This window comes from Rhinatrema bivittatum, chromosome 3 (genome assembly GCF_901001135.1).
Source record: "Rhinatrema bivittatum chromosome 3, aRhiBiv1.1, whole genome shotgun sequence".
Taxonomy (NCBI): Eukaryota; Metazoa; Chordata; class Amphibia; order Gymnophiona; family Rhinatrematidae; genus Rhinatrema; species Rhinatrema bivittatum.
The window spans coordinates 396010514-396024096 of record NC_042617.1 but is presented as its reverse complement, the minus strand read 5'-3'; the positions used below and the strand labels follow the sequence as shown (position 1 = coordinate 396024096).

Here is a 13583-nt window from a genome sequence, read left to right as displayed (position 1 = left end):
CCGATCGAAATAAGAAATCAACCAAATATCCAAACTTTCAAAAAAGACCTGAAAACCTGTCTTTCCACCAGAGCCTACTCAAACTCATTCAATCAACCAGACCACCAATCAACCACGCAACCCAACACCAAGAAAAACGCTCCATCCCTCTATCAATTAAATAACGCCCACCATGTGAACACTTAAGATAATGTGCAACTGTCCTCACTTATTACCCCTAGCCTCCCTAGCCTATACGTAACAACAGTTTTTATTATATGTATACTAGCCGTTAAGCCCGTAACAACAGGCTACATTAAAAAGTTTTTTTTCAGTCCATTTCCTTCCCCCTCATTCTCCCTTCTACCTCTATTCTCCCTCCCACTCCCTCTCACCTCCCCCCTCTAGTCTCCCTCCCTCTCACCTTCCCCCCTCCCCTCACTCACTCTCTCCTCCCCCCTCCCCCCACTCTCCCCTCCCCTCCTCCGCCCACTCTCCCCTCCCCTCCTCCCATCACTCTCTCCTCCCCCCTCAGTCACTCCCTCCTCCCCTCACTCTCTCCTCCCCCCTCAGTCACTCCCCTCCCCCCACACTCTCTCCACACCTCTCCTCCCCCCCTCCCCTCAGTCACTCCCTCCCCACTCTCTCTCCTCCCCCTCCTCTCCCCCCTCAGTCACTCCCTCTCTCTCAATCCCCCCTCTCAACTCATCCACAACCCGGGGGGGGGTCCCTCCCTCCGCGTGCCGCCGCCACCGCCACCGCCACTACTGCTCCTCGCCGCTGCCAATACTGCTCCTCCCCGCGCCATTTTTGTTAAGAGGCACGCTCTGACCGACGTGCTCGGCCAGCCATGCGCAGTAGAGCTGCTCTCTACTGTGCATTTGCGGGCCGTCGGTCAGAGCCCATTTATAAGGTAGATATTTTATGTATATATCAACTGTAACGTATGTAGTAATTCTGCTGCTATATAAGATTGATAGTATGTAATAATAATTTTATATGTATTTAACTAACCTTCAAACCCCAAACGTTCCTTCAATATGACAGTTTGCTGCAATGATGTTTGTAACCAATATATTATTTCTCGACTATGTAAACCGTTCTGATGGCGAAACTGAATGACAGTATACAAAACACGTTAAATAAATAAAATAAATAAATAAATCAATCAAAGAAAGGAAATATTGAAGTGACAGCTTCTGTCATACCAATTTACGTGTTATACACAATAACCCAACATGTTATTAGTTGACTGTGTAGTCACTAAATATGAGCTACATCTGCTACTGCAAGAATATATCCTATAGTCAACTTGCAGAAAGTGAGTTTATAAAATAACATAAAAACTTAAAATAAGGTACAAACTTAGGCCTGGATTCATCATTCATTGCTGAATGATGAATCCAGTGAAAATGGGGAGGGGGGGAGGCAGGGGTGATGGGCCTGTGAAAACCCACAGCCTGCACACCACCGCGGTGTCTCCGTTGCTGGCTTTCGCACCGAATAGCGCCACCATGAAAGGTGGTGCAATTCAACGCGCTACTGCCGACGATAATGTTGGTAACGTTATCACCGGCAGCGAAGACACCGCCGACTCCTCCTTCCCCCACCCCGACTCCTCCCGTCCCCCTAATTAATATGATATCGCATGCGAAAAAGCTTTAGTGAATGACCCTCTTAGATTGTAAGCCTTCTGGGGATAGGGAAATACCTACAGTACCTGAATGTAATTCACTTTGAAGTGCTGAAAAAAGTGTGAAAAGTGGAATATAAAAATCTAAAATAAAAATAAAATAAAATAATGTTATTAGCTTGCAAAATAGAGAAAGTATGAAAGGGATATAATAAGGTAACCTCAACCTCATTTTTAAACAGTTAATTTTATCAACAAAAAGATAATTTAGCTTGTGTCTAAAAAATGAAAAAAGCATAGATAGAATACTTGACTGTCTTTTCCATCTGTATATGATATAATTATGCATTGTGCATGTATAAATGCAGGCAGAATAAAAGGTGAAAGTTTAGCATAATGAAATGTTTTCATAAAACTAGTCTAATTTTTCTTGGAGAATGTTCACTGTGATGAACATTTTTCCCCATTAAAAATAAGAACACAGCAAAATGTTCACTTTAGCAGCTGAATCACCCTTCCAAAGTTTCCTTTAAGAGATATGGGAGTGTGGGCAGGCTATTAGACTTTGAATTGTACATTACAAAAAATTCTTGGATCAAAGTTCAAATCCTTGCAGTGGGAAGGGGGTGAGGGAAGAACATGATGGTTAGATTAGGAAGAGTTATGTGATTTATAGTCCTCACACTACTCACACCACATGGCTTAAAAACCCCGGCCATTAGTTGGTGGTTGCTATCTGAGGATGCGAGGCATGGGCATGTTTTGTGAGGAAAAATGAAGGGAGCACAATGTTCCCCTTCCTTTGTTGTACCTACATCTCCAAGCAAAGGTCAGCTGCTTGGAGTTTTATGCCTCCTGCCTAGCACTTATTCTTTGTTTTGAGGCCATCTTAGTTCCAGATTGTGACCAAGTCTCTTTGAACATGGCTGCTGGAGGTGAGGCAGAGGTGATTGTGGAGATGGGGGGGGGGGGTGGGGGGGTGTTTGGGCCTGCAGCCCATTACTTCTTCTCTATAGCAGTGGTCTCTTCCTCTGATACAGGTGCTTTCTCTCCTGTTAGGTTTCATATCTCCTGAGCCCCTTACCAGATGTCATTCTCCCCGATGTGGTCCCTGAAGCCTTGCCTGCAGCTTGCTTCCTCTTAGCTGGCAGCTTGGATGGATAACACAATACATCATATTTAATTGGTTTTGATATGGCAAATTCATCTGGTATTCAACAAGGTTCATGAGTTGTAATTGAATGTTGTCAGAAGTGTGGGTTTAGGGAGGTGGAGCATTGGCCATAGGATACGATGTGCCACTTTTTGGTTTCATTACTAAGTAGGAATGTGAGTCATTGAGAATATTGCCAGTTAATGTTGCTCCTGTTAGTCATCGCTAGAATAGCTGGGAGGAAAGGCAACAGGAAAATGTAATATTTGACATGACTGCAGGGGTTATATATATATATATTTATTTTTTTTTTAAGTTACTATTTAGGTAAGAGATGTTGATATCATCATTCCAACTGCAATTGTAGATTCTTTATCTCATCTGTGAGCTTCCTGTTTCAGAATTTAGTTTCTGGGGTTGATCTTCAGGGAGATTTTCTGCAGATTAGCATTGGGTAGTTTGAAATTGGGAAGCCAGGAAATGATTATGTCCCTCTAATGTTGGCTTATTGTATACCTGGTTTGGAAAAATGTTGGCTTTCTTTGTTATGATTAAGTGGATGTGGACCTTTGTGATCACCTGGCGAAAGATCTGTGATGGAGTCTTGGTGCAATAGGTTGATAGGTTTAAATTTGTACATGTAATTTATTTACAGTTTTTAATTGTTTATATATGGTTTTACAAATGTGTGTTTTACATTGTAAATCAGGTAGATTTATGCCTGGTGTCGTGATATATAATAAATAAATAAAATGATCACATTTAAAAACAGATGCTTGGATGTGAATGGATGAGGTTCACCTGTAAAGGGAGATCTGGGTGTGATTCAGCTCAGAATCATTTGGAGATAGAGCTTTGGATGTGATTGGATAAGCTTCACTCAAAAAGGGAGCCCTGAGTGTGGTTTTTCCATGTCATACCCAGAGAAGTATCTCTGGATAAAACTTAGAGAAGTTCACAGAGTGAAGGGGATCTCTTTTGTGTAATTCACTGCAATTAAAGTTGAAAAGAAGCTTTGGATGTGATTGGGAACCTTGGGCGTGATAGGGTGTAATTCACCCAGAAAAGGAGTCTGGGTGAAATTAAATGCAATCATACTTTAATACTGGTCCCTGGTGTGATTGAGTGCTGTCACACAGTAAAAAGAAAACCAGCCCAGCTCGTGCATAGTGAGTAGGCATTGATATTTGAGATTGAGCTGTCATACAAGAAAAATGCAGCTCACCTGGGACATTACACGAATCCTAGTAGCAAAGGTGTTGGCTGTCCTAGGCTGCTACCAGTTAATTCTGTCAGGAAAAAAACATTCCTGAGTTACAGATGTTTGTATCATCTCATTTAATATGAGTTTGGAGCTCCTCAATCTGTTCATAATAGGACTGAGCCTATTCATATGGGGACAGCTTCTATGACCATAGAGTTTGGTCTTTCAATTGTGATATTGATATACTGGCTAATAACAGGCATCAGGGATTTTTCATTATTTGTTCTGCCCAAGATATGAATACACCTAATACTTTTTTCTTTTTTAGACATTCCACTGGGAGGGTAGGTCATCTGTATTGCTTAGCATTCTTTACATTTTGAATGCATAGATAAGCATGTCAACAATATACAGTCATCATTTAGGTTTGGTTGCATAAGAGTTCATGAGGTGTGGTTTGGTCAATGAGGGGCACAAGGGTCAATTACTTCCTTTGGCTTGGCAAGAGTCTTAATTTCTGGCTTGCTCAGATATCTCTATTAGACCATTGGGCAGCAATGATTTGGTGATGGTCTGTCAAATCTTTAATGTGATGCTATTTGGAATTATTTGAATAAATTCATTATATCAAAAAATCCCACAGTGGTGAATAGCTGAATGCACTAGGCATTCAAACAGTAACCTTCATATAAACACCAAATTAAGCACATAATGGCTGCCATGATTCTTAAGGCATGCACAATTATAATCATTGGTGAATGTACAATCTTATTTTTAGAGCATATTTTGCACATTTGCAAATTAAAAACATTTCAAGATCACTTACCTAAACAATGTCCCACACATCAAAGTAATGATTACAATTGCACATGCCTTATTAATCACAAGCTCCCATTATGTGCTTGATTCGGAGTCTATATGAAGGTCACTCTTTGAATGCCTAGTGTGTTCATTTATTCACCACTATGGAATTTTTTACTATAGTGATTATAGGGTTTTACACATAAGAGGTTTTCTTTCTTTTGTGTTGAAGTAATCCATGTCATGGTTGACTAGTTCTATAGTTGGTTAAAAAAAAAAAAAGGCTTTCATACTGAAATGGAGGGCCATTCTTCATGAAAGTGCTGCATTGAGATATGCAATCATTAATTGGTTGTTGGCTGCAATCTTGGGATGGCCAGCACACTTGTGTTGATGAACCCTGGATGTATGGGCGAATTGTATCCTTTTAATGGTGTATATTTATGGAAGATAGAATTGGACATCCCTCTCCTCACCCCAGGAAGACTGGATATGGAATAATGGCTAATTGTGGTTAGAAGATCATGCTTTTTTGAGAGGGCATGTAACAAGTATTTGACTGTCCTGTGCCTGTAGTGGAATACCTGAGCTGTTACTTGTTTGGGACAGTGTGGATCCATTTTGTTTGCTCAGCAGCAGAGAACACTGGGAGATCCTAATGAGCCTATAATGGGATTTGGGGGCTGTTATATCAAGGTGGCCAATGTGTTGCCAATTTTTGATAAGGGCTCTTGTGATGATCTGGGAAAAAATAGTCCCCTGAACTTCACATCAGTGTGAGGCAAAATGGTAGAAGCTATTATTAAAAGCGAAATCTCTGGCTATAGACATGGCTAGTAGAAAAAGAATAAATACCACAAAAAAACTTTCACTCAAAAATCATTGTTAAACAATGACACCAATCTGGATTCCACGAGTATGTAAGAGTCAAGAGGAAAAGACCTCAGAAACATAGATATATCTTGTTGCATGAAGTGAATATGTCAAAGCTTGTGATAATCATTGGTCAAAAACCTCCATCCTTCCTTTAGTCTCTAAACAATATACAATAAACATTATTATTCTCTCTCATTGTTCTCTTCGTCTTCACACTTCAAAGACTCACATCCATTTTCTTCCCCTTTTTTTTGTCTTTTTTTCTTTTATCTTAAAAAAGGTTTAATCTGTAGTAAGACAAACCCCACATTGCCCTTTTGAACACTTCAAAAGTCCAGATACAAATTACCAAGGGGGACTTAGCTTTTATGTAGCCATCCTCCACAGTTCCCTTACAATATTTGGGGTATCCTGACTCAAACATGGTTTTAGCCAAGGGAAGTCTTGCCTTTACAAGTTTTTAGATGTTTTTTAAGCTGTAAATAAACATGTAGATAAAGGTAAGCAAGTTGATATGGAATATTTAGCAAAGTGTTCTTTAAGAAACTCATTGGGAAATTAAAAATATGTGGGATAGGAGGCAGTATCCTCTTGTAGATTGCAACTGATTAAAAGACAGGAAAGATAGAGTGGAACTAAATGCTCAGCTTTCCAAATGGAGAAAAGTCATTAGTGGATTACCACAGAGATCGGTGCTAGGACATGTGCTGTTTAACATATTCAGAATAGCCTGGAAAGGATAACAGCAAGTGAGGTGATCACATTTGTAGATAGCACTAAATTATTCAAAATTGCTAAACAGGAGCAGATAGTAATGAACTGCAGATGGACCTGAAGACTAGGAAACTGGGCATCTGATTGACAGATGAAATTGAATGTGGAGAATTGCAAAGGCATGCACATAGGGAAAAATAATCCTACTACATGTACAGAAATGCTGAGTTCTGTATTGAGTGTCACCACCCAGGAAAAGAACCTTGGAGTTCTTGAAATTCTCATTTCAGTGTTCGGTGGCAGTCAAAAAAGCAAATGGAATGTTAGGAATAATGTATAAAAGAAAATATCATATTGTCTCTGTATCAATCCAGGTATTGTGTACAGATCCATGTTTTGGGGTAGATTTTAAAAGAAGCGCGATCAGCCTACTTTTGCTTGCGCATCAGACTCAAGCAAAAGTACGCTGGATTTTAGTAGATACGTGCGGAGCCGCGCGTATCCACTAAAATCCTGGATCGGCGCACGCAAGGCTATCGATTTTGTATAGCCTGCGCGCGCCGAGCCGCGCTGCCTCCCCCCGTTCCCTCCAAGGCCGCTCCGAAATCGGAGCGGCCTCGGAGGGAACTTTCCTTTGCCCTCCCCTCACCTTACCCTCCCTTCCCCTACCTAACCCACCCACCCGGCCCTGTCTACACCCCCCCCTTACCTTTGTCGGGGGATTTACGCCTCCCGGAGGGAGACGTAAATCCCCGCGCGCCAGCGGGCCTGCTGCGCGCCGGGCCGCAACCTGGGGGCGGGTACGGAGGGCGCGGCCACGCCCCCGGGCCGTAGCCACGCCCCGTACCCGCCCCCAAAACGCTGCCGACATGCCCCCGAAACGCCGCGACGACCGGGCCCGCCCCCCGACACGCCCCCGACTCGCCCCCCTCCGAAAACCCCGGGACGTACGTGAGTCCCGGGGTCTGCGCACGCCGGTAGGCCTATGTAAAATAGGCTTACCGGCGCGCAGGGCCCTGCTCGCCTAAATCCGCCCGGTTTTGGGCGGATTTAGGCGAGCAGGGCTCTGAAAATCTACCCCAATAATAAAAGTGAATAGAACGACTCCCCTATGATGAGAATCCACACTGGATAGTGCTCATTAGCGTAGAAAAGAGATGGCTGAGAGGGGACATGATAAAAGTTGATAAAATCATGAGTGAGGCAGAAATGGTAAATAAAGAGAAGTTATTAAGCCTTTCAAAAAATAGTAAAACAAGGGATATTCCATGAAACTAACAACTAGCAGATTTAAAACAAATCATAGCAAGAACTTTTTCCTTGGTGCACACTCAAACTTTGGAATTTGTTGCCAGAGCATGTGCTCAAGGCTGCTAGTATAGTGGGGTTTAAAAGAGGCTTGGACAAGTCCATAAACATTATTAGTCAGGTAGACGAAAGAGAGTTACTTGTGGCTTGGACTTGCCACTGCTGGAGAGAGGATGCTGGGCTCAATAGGCCTTGGTGTGACCTAGCAATAGCACCACCTTTCACGGTGGCGCTATTGGGTGAGAAAGCCGGCAGCGATAACACCGCGGTGCTGCAATCACTGACGGCTTTCGCAGGGCCGCCCCCCCCCCGCTTCGCCCCCTTGGCCCCATTACCGCAGGATTCAATGAGCTCTGTGCCATAAGAAAATCCAGGCCTGAATTGGCTCTTTCGAAAATTTACTGAGTGTCTAAATTAAGGCATCTAGTTTTACTTCAAAATTTAAGAACCTAAAATGTAGCTGGCCAAAGGTGTCAGTTTTGGAGGGGAAAAAAAGTTAGTTGTTTAGCACTGATTTTAAGCCCTAGGCATCTAACCTAAAAGCCTATATCTAGGCAAAGGCCAATAATTTAAAAAAAAAACAAAACAAAACGCTGAGCCCCTAAACTTTGGATGCCAAGTTCCTTAGTTAGGAGCCTACATTTTCAGCTGAACCTAGGAGCCTGAGGCCTGGGTTTTCTATTGTCTCACAGCTTTGTGAATCCCACGGGAACGATGGGTGGGGGAGGGGGCGAAGCAGGGGTCAGGCTTGCAAAAGCCAGCAGAGATCGCACCACCGCGGTGTTATTGCTGCCGGTTTTCATGCCCAATAGCACCACCATGAAAGGTGGTGCTATTGCGCGCGTTACTGGCGGCGATAAAGGGTCTTACCTTATTGCCGCCAGCGAAGTTACCGCCGCATCCGCCCCGACGCCGCCCCGACTCCTCCTCTTCTGGTCCCGACCTCCACCCCAACTCTGCCCCTATCAAGCTATTGCATGCGATACGGTTAGAAAATGACCCCCTAAATATTATTGCTTTGCGTAGATTTAAGCTCCTAAGTTAAGTGCCTATTGCTAAAAATCGGTATTAAACATTTTGGGGTAGATTTTATAAGGCGCGCGCATGTCCATGTGTGCGCGTGCTTCCCGGCAATTTTATAGCGTGCACGTGCTGACGTGCGCATGTTATTAAATCTGATGGCCGCCCACACATGTGCACCATATTTTATAATCCTCGCGTATGTGCAGGCAGCGCGCAGGGAGGGGAGTATTTATGCAAACTCCCTGCGGCGACGCATTCGGGCCTCCCCCAGTTCCCTCCCAGTCCGCTTATGCCCCTACCTAAACTCCCTCCCTCTTCCCTTCTCCTCCCCCTCACCTAACTTTCCTTTTTTTTTGGTTTTTGTTTTCAGGCCCTGAGCTGAAGTAATTTGCGCACAATGGAAGGCTGCCGGCGTGCGAGCCTTTGGGACAGTGTTCGATGGCGCTGTCCCTGCCTGCCCCCCCTCCCCCAGCCCGCCTCTTTGAAGAGGCCCACCATTTCTGTGCATTCAGGGGTTTAGGCCCGTGGCAGGGCCTCTTGGAAAATTCGCACAGCGCACACAAGGCCCGGCCAGGCATGTAAACCCCAGATTTTACACACTCAGGCCCTTTAAAATCTGACTGTTTACTTTTATCCCCACACTAGCTCTTCCCCCCCATTACCATATCATTTTTTTTTAGGGTCTTAAATATAAAATCCTAATGAAACTAGGACCCTAAATTTAGGGACTCAGCCATAGTAAATTTTCAAAATAGACAATTCAGTATCCTAATTCCCAAAGTTAGGCACTTAAATCCTTTGAAAGTTGGCCATCAAATAGCAGTCCTAAACTTATGTCCCTAAGTTTTACTGAAAATAGGCCTCTAGAATAAATCCACTCCTGAATATCTGGGCAAAGTTGCCCAGATAATGTTATCCAAGTAATATAGGGGCACGTATTATTCCAACCAGACTTACACATCTAAGTTTAGTTGGGCAGAACTGAAGTCAGTAATCATTATGTACAATTTAACCACACCCTCTCAAAATGCCTCCATCACCATCTCATTTTAACTAGCTTGGTATTGAGTTATCTGAACAAACTTTAGCCAGAATGTAGGGGGAGGGGACAATTTTCAAATCTTGGGTTTTATCTGGGTAACTCTGAAACTTACCAGTCAGAGCCATGATTTTTGTCTGCTGAGGGGTTTTTTGGGGTTTTTTTTTAAGGATATTAGCCTATAAATTGTCAAATGAAATAGCTTCTTATTTGGATGAAAGTTGCTACATAAATTAAGCCAAAGTATTATTAATATGGCTTTGCTAGAAATGTTCTATTTCACATGAATCATCAACTTTTCCTGGCCATATTGGTTGTGATGTAAGAAAGAATGCTGTAGTCTGTATAAATAAACTTCTAATTCCATGCAGCAAAAAATAGAACCACAATTCTGTAAGGAAGAAAAGTCTTGAGGTGTTTCAGATTGCCCTTATTGTTTCTATGAAATAAATATTCTTTGCATCACTTGATATACAACTCATATAGAGGGTAATTTTTAAAAGCATTTATACACTTACAATTGGGTTTTACACATGTAATGTACTTTATCCCTGTAAGTGGGCTTGTAAAAATTGCTACAAAATATGCCATTGAATTGTCCATAGGATATTTATGTGTAAATGTAATTTATGTGTGTAAATAGCTTTTTAAAATAATTATGATAGTAAGTTACATTTAGATGTGTAACTCCTTTGAAAATTACCTCCATACAGGTGACTTATCAAAGCATTTATGAGTGTAAATGTAACATACTATTGTAGCAATTTTCTAAAGCCATTTATGTGCGTAAAGTACACGTACATGGCTAAATCTTATGGACAATTCAGGGGCATATATTTTAGCAATTTTCAAAAGCCCATATGTGTAAATGCTTTTGAAAATTAGGCCCATAGTGTATAGTTTATATTTAAAGTTGTCATTCTATCTAGACATACTTTTTTACTAACTTCTAACTATAGGTGCACACTGAGAGGATTTTTGTCTTCCTGAATCAATTGGATTCAGCCGGTTATCTTAACCTTCAGCTGACGACACCTCAACTATTTTGTTGAAAAGCTTTTGATACTGTAAGTAAATGTTTCACAAAAGAATAGGCAGCAAGGGAAAAAATAGGAACAGCTTCAAGTTGCAGGCTAAGGTAGGATAAAAAATTGAAAAGCACATGAAAGTCAGGTTGAATAATATTCAAATAGCATAGCTTTTACACAATAATTTAACTTCTGCACCTTCTGTAAAATAAAAAAGTAAGTCCACAGAGGAAATTATGCAAATGAAAATATGCAAACAGAACTAGTGGAATTTTTGCCTGATTGCTAAATGTAACACTTGTGGGCAAAGGTCCTCACAATGCTTTTTGCAGAAGTTTATGGCAGCATATTTTTCTCTGCATAGTTTTTTTTTCCTTCCTGAAGCAGCAGAAAATTAAATCATTGAGCAAGATTTGCCCTTTAAAAAACACTGTGCAAGAAAACTGACTTGCCGACTTTTTGAACTGTTTTCCCTAAATCTTAAACAGCTATTCTTAAAATGAAGTTGAATGACATGGTCAGCATGTATCAATGCAAAATAACCTCTAAAATAAACAGAGCTGTAGCATCCATGAAGAGGTATGACCATATATTGAAGGAGTTTATGATTTCATGAGTGTCCTGAAGAGAATTTAGGGCATTCTCCACAATAGTGGTCTTCCTTTATTGACATGTTGTGTGGTTGGTGAAACATGCATTTCATCACTCATCATAAGAGCATGAGGCTTTAGGGACAAAGGAGAGACTGACATTTCTGAAGTTCAAAGTAGCAATTTATGTCCTAACCAAATGGCGACATTAGAACATGGGAGCTATGGGGGAGACACACATTTACTGCTAAAGTCATATTAAATCACACTAGACTATTAAATTCAGCAAGGAAAAAGAAATAGCCATCATCACCCCCTAGCCTTTGATAAATAATCATCCTGCATGGTAAAACATGCAAACCACTTCATTCAAATTTTATAACTGACCAAAATTAGTGAAGCTATTGAGCTTTTCAGATTTTTCTTTTTTTTTACATATCTCAGTTACAAAATAAAATCTAATAAGGTATTGTATTGTTTTCATACTGTCGTACCCAGAGGCCAATTTTGAAAGCTTGGATGTTAAATGGCTTTATAACACACTCTGTGCTTAGCAACTTTTACCTTTATTGCACCAAGTCTTTAATCCAGAATGAATAACACTGTTGTAGTGTTTTAAAACATGTCATTGTCCATTTAGTGTTTCATTCATCTTTAATATTTAATCAGTCCAGATAAATGTATTTCATTTGGCCTTGACTATATGTCAAAAATAAGATAAAAAGCCTGAAAGCCAATAAAATAAATTGATGCATTCATACCATTCTGTTGTATATATATTACAGAATTTATTAATTAAGGTCTAAATTGTAGGTAGTTTTGTATTTATTTTTTTTTAGTGAAGATTGATGTAATATTGTGGATTTGCAAGTGTGATAATGAATAATGGACTTACAAGATTAAAAAAAAAACAAAGCGGCCTAACATTTTCTGGGTTTTTTTTTTTTAATTCATCTGTCAGTCTTTTCTCTCTTCTTTTAATTACTTTTTTAACAAAAAACATCTGATCCTAAATGCTGGTTTTTCTCAGCTACAAAATATCAAAATAAAATGGAACCTTCATCATTAAGCACTTGTTTGACCTTTCCTTCCATATTTTGTACATTTATTTTGTATAATGTGTTGTACAACTCCTTCTACATGTGCAACCTGTATACACTAATAACATGTTATAAATAATGAGAATAAAGAGTACAAATAGCAATTTAGCAGGATTTCCTTTATCTAGACCGAATGTAGATAAAAACATATTACAACTTTGTAATACAATTCTTGATCGTAATTATTCTGGCTAAAAGGAAGGTCCAGTAGAAACACCGGCAGGTCCCTCATGCTTTTCTTCTTATCATAAAGTACCTTATTACTCTGTAAAGGAATGAACTCTTAAGGATTGTACAATACATGTGTGGGGGTGGCTGCTGAAGGCAGAGTTCCTGAAATTGATGCTGGCTTAGCACATTAAAGAGAAATCCAATATTTAGACTCAAACCTAGACACATGTACAGATCACACGCTTGATTAGCTGAAACCTAGACCTTTTTACCTTGCAGGATTGCTGCTAGCACAGTTCAGATAAAAGGGGCGATGAATAGTATTCCACTGTTGTTTTTTTTTTTTTTTTTCTTTCCGCTCAAGGAAAACGTGGGGATGATACCATCTGTATTATTCTGATGGGGTGGTAAAAAAATGCAGAGACCTGTTTTTCAGTTTATGAAATAATTTAAAGTAATACGGGAGAAAAAGAGAAGGAAGGCTATTTTTTCGATAAATTGAATGGACTTGAAATGGGAAAAGAGGTGAAGGGAATCTTTATTCCTGAGAGATAGACAGCCTTGGGATACTGCTCACTAGAATGTCTGGTAGGAAAGGCCACGATGAGCTGAGAGGCATCGGGAGTTTGTGCCTGTCTCTCTGCAAGGGTCCGTCGGTCCGTCCGCCCGTCCGCCGCTGGAGTGTTGAGGTGAGCTTTCCCTCCCTCCCGTCTCCCCCGCCTCCTCCTCTCCTGCCCGAGCTCCTGTGCAGGCAGAGCCCAGCAATTCGACGCTGCCCCTTTCCAGGGCGAAATTCCCCTTCAGCAAGCGACCGACTGCTTCTAATTAATCAAGCAGAGAGAGGTCCTAGAACCGTGAAAAAAAAAAAAATAGGGGGAGGGGAGGGGGGAACAATAGTCGAGACTGTGCACTATAACACCCCGAGGGGACGGAGCAATATGCAGTAAAATAGAGACACGGGGAG

General features: G+C 41.2%; 1 protein-coding gene across 1 annotated transcript in view; it reads left to right on the top strand.

The window, feature by feature from the left end:
• ADGRB3 (adhesion G protein-coupled receptor B3) overlaps window positions 1–13583 on the top strand; it is a 1794610-nt gene that overhangs the window by 1358213 nt on the left and 422814 nt on the right. The window lies entirely within an intron of this gene.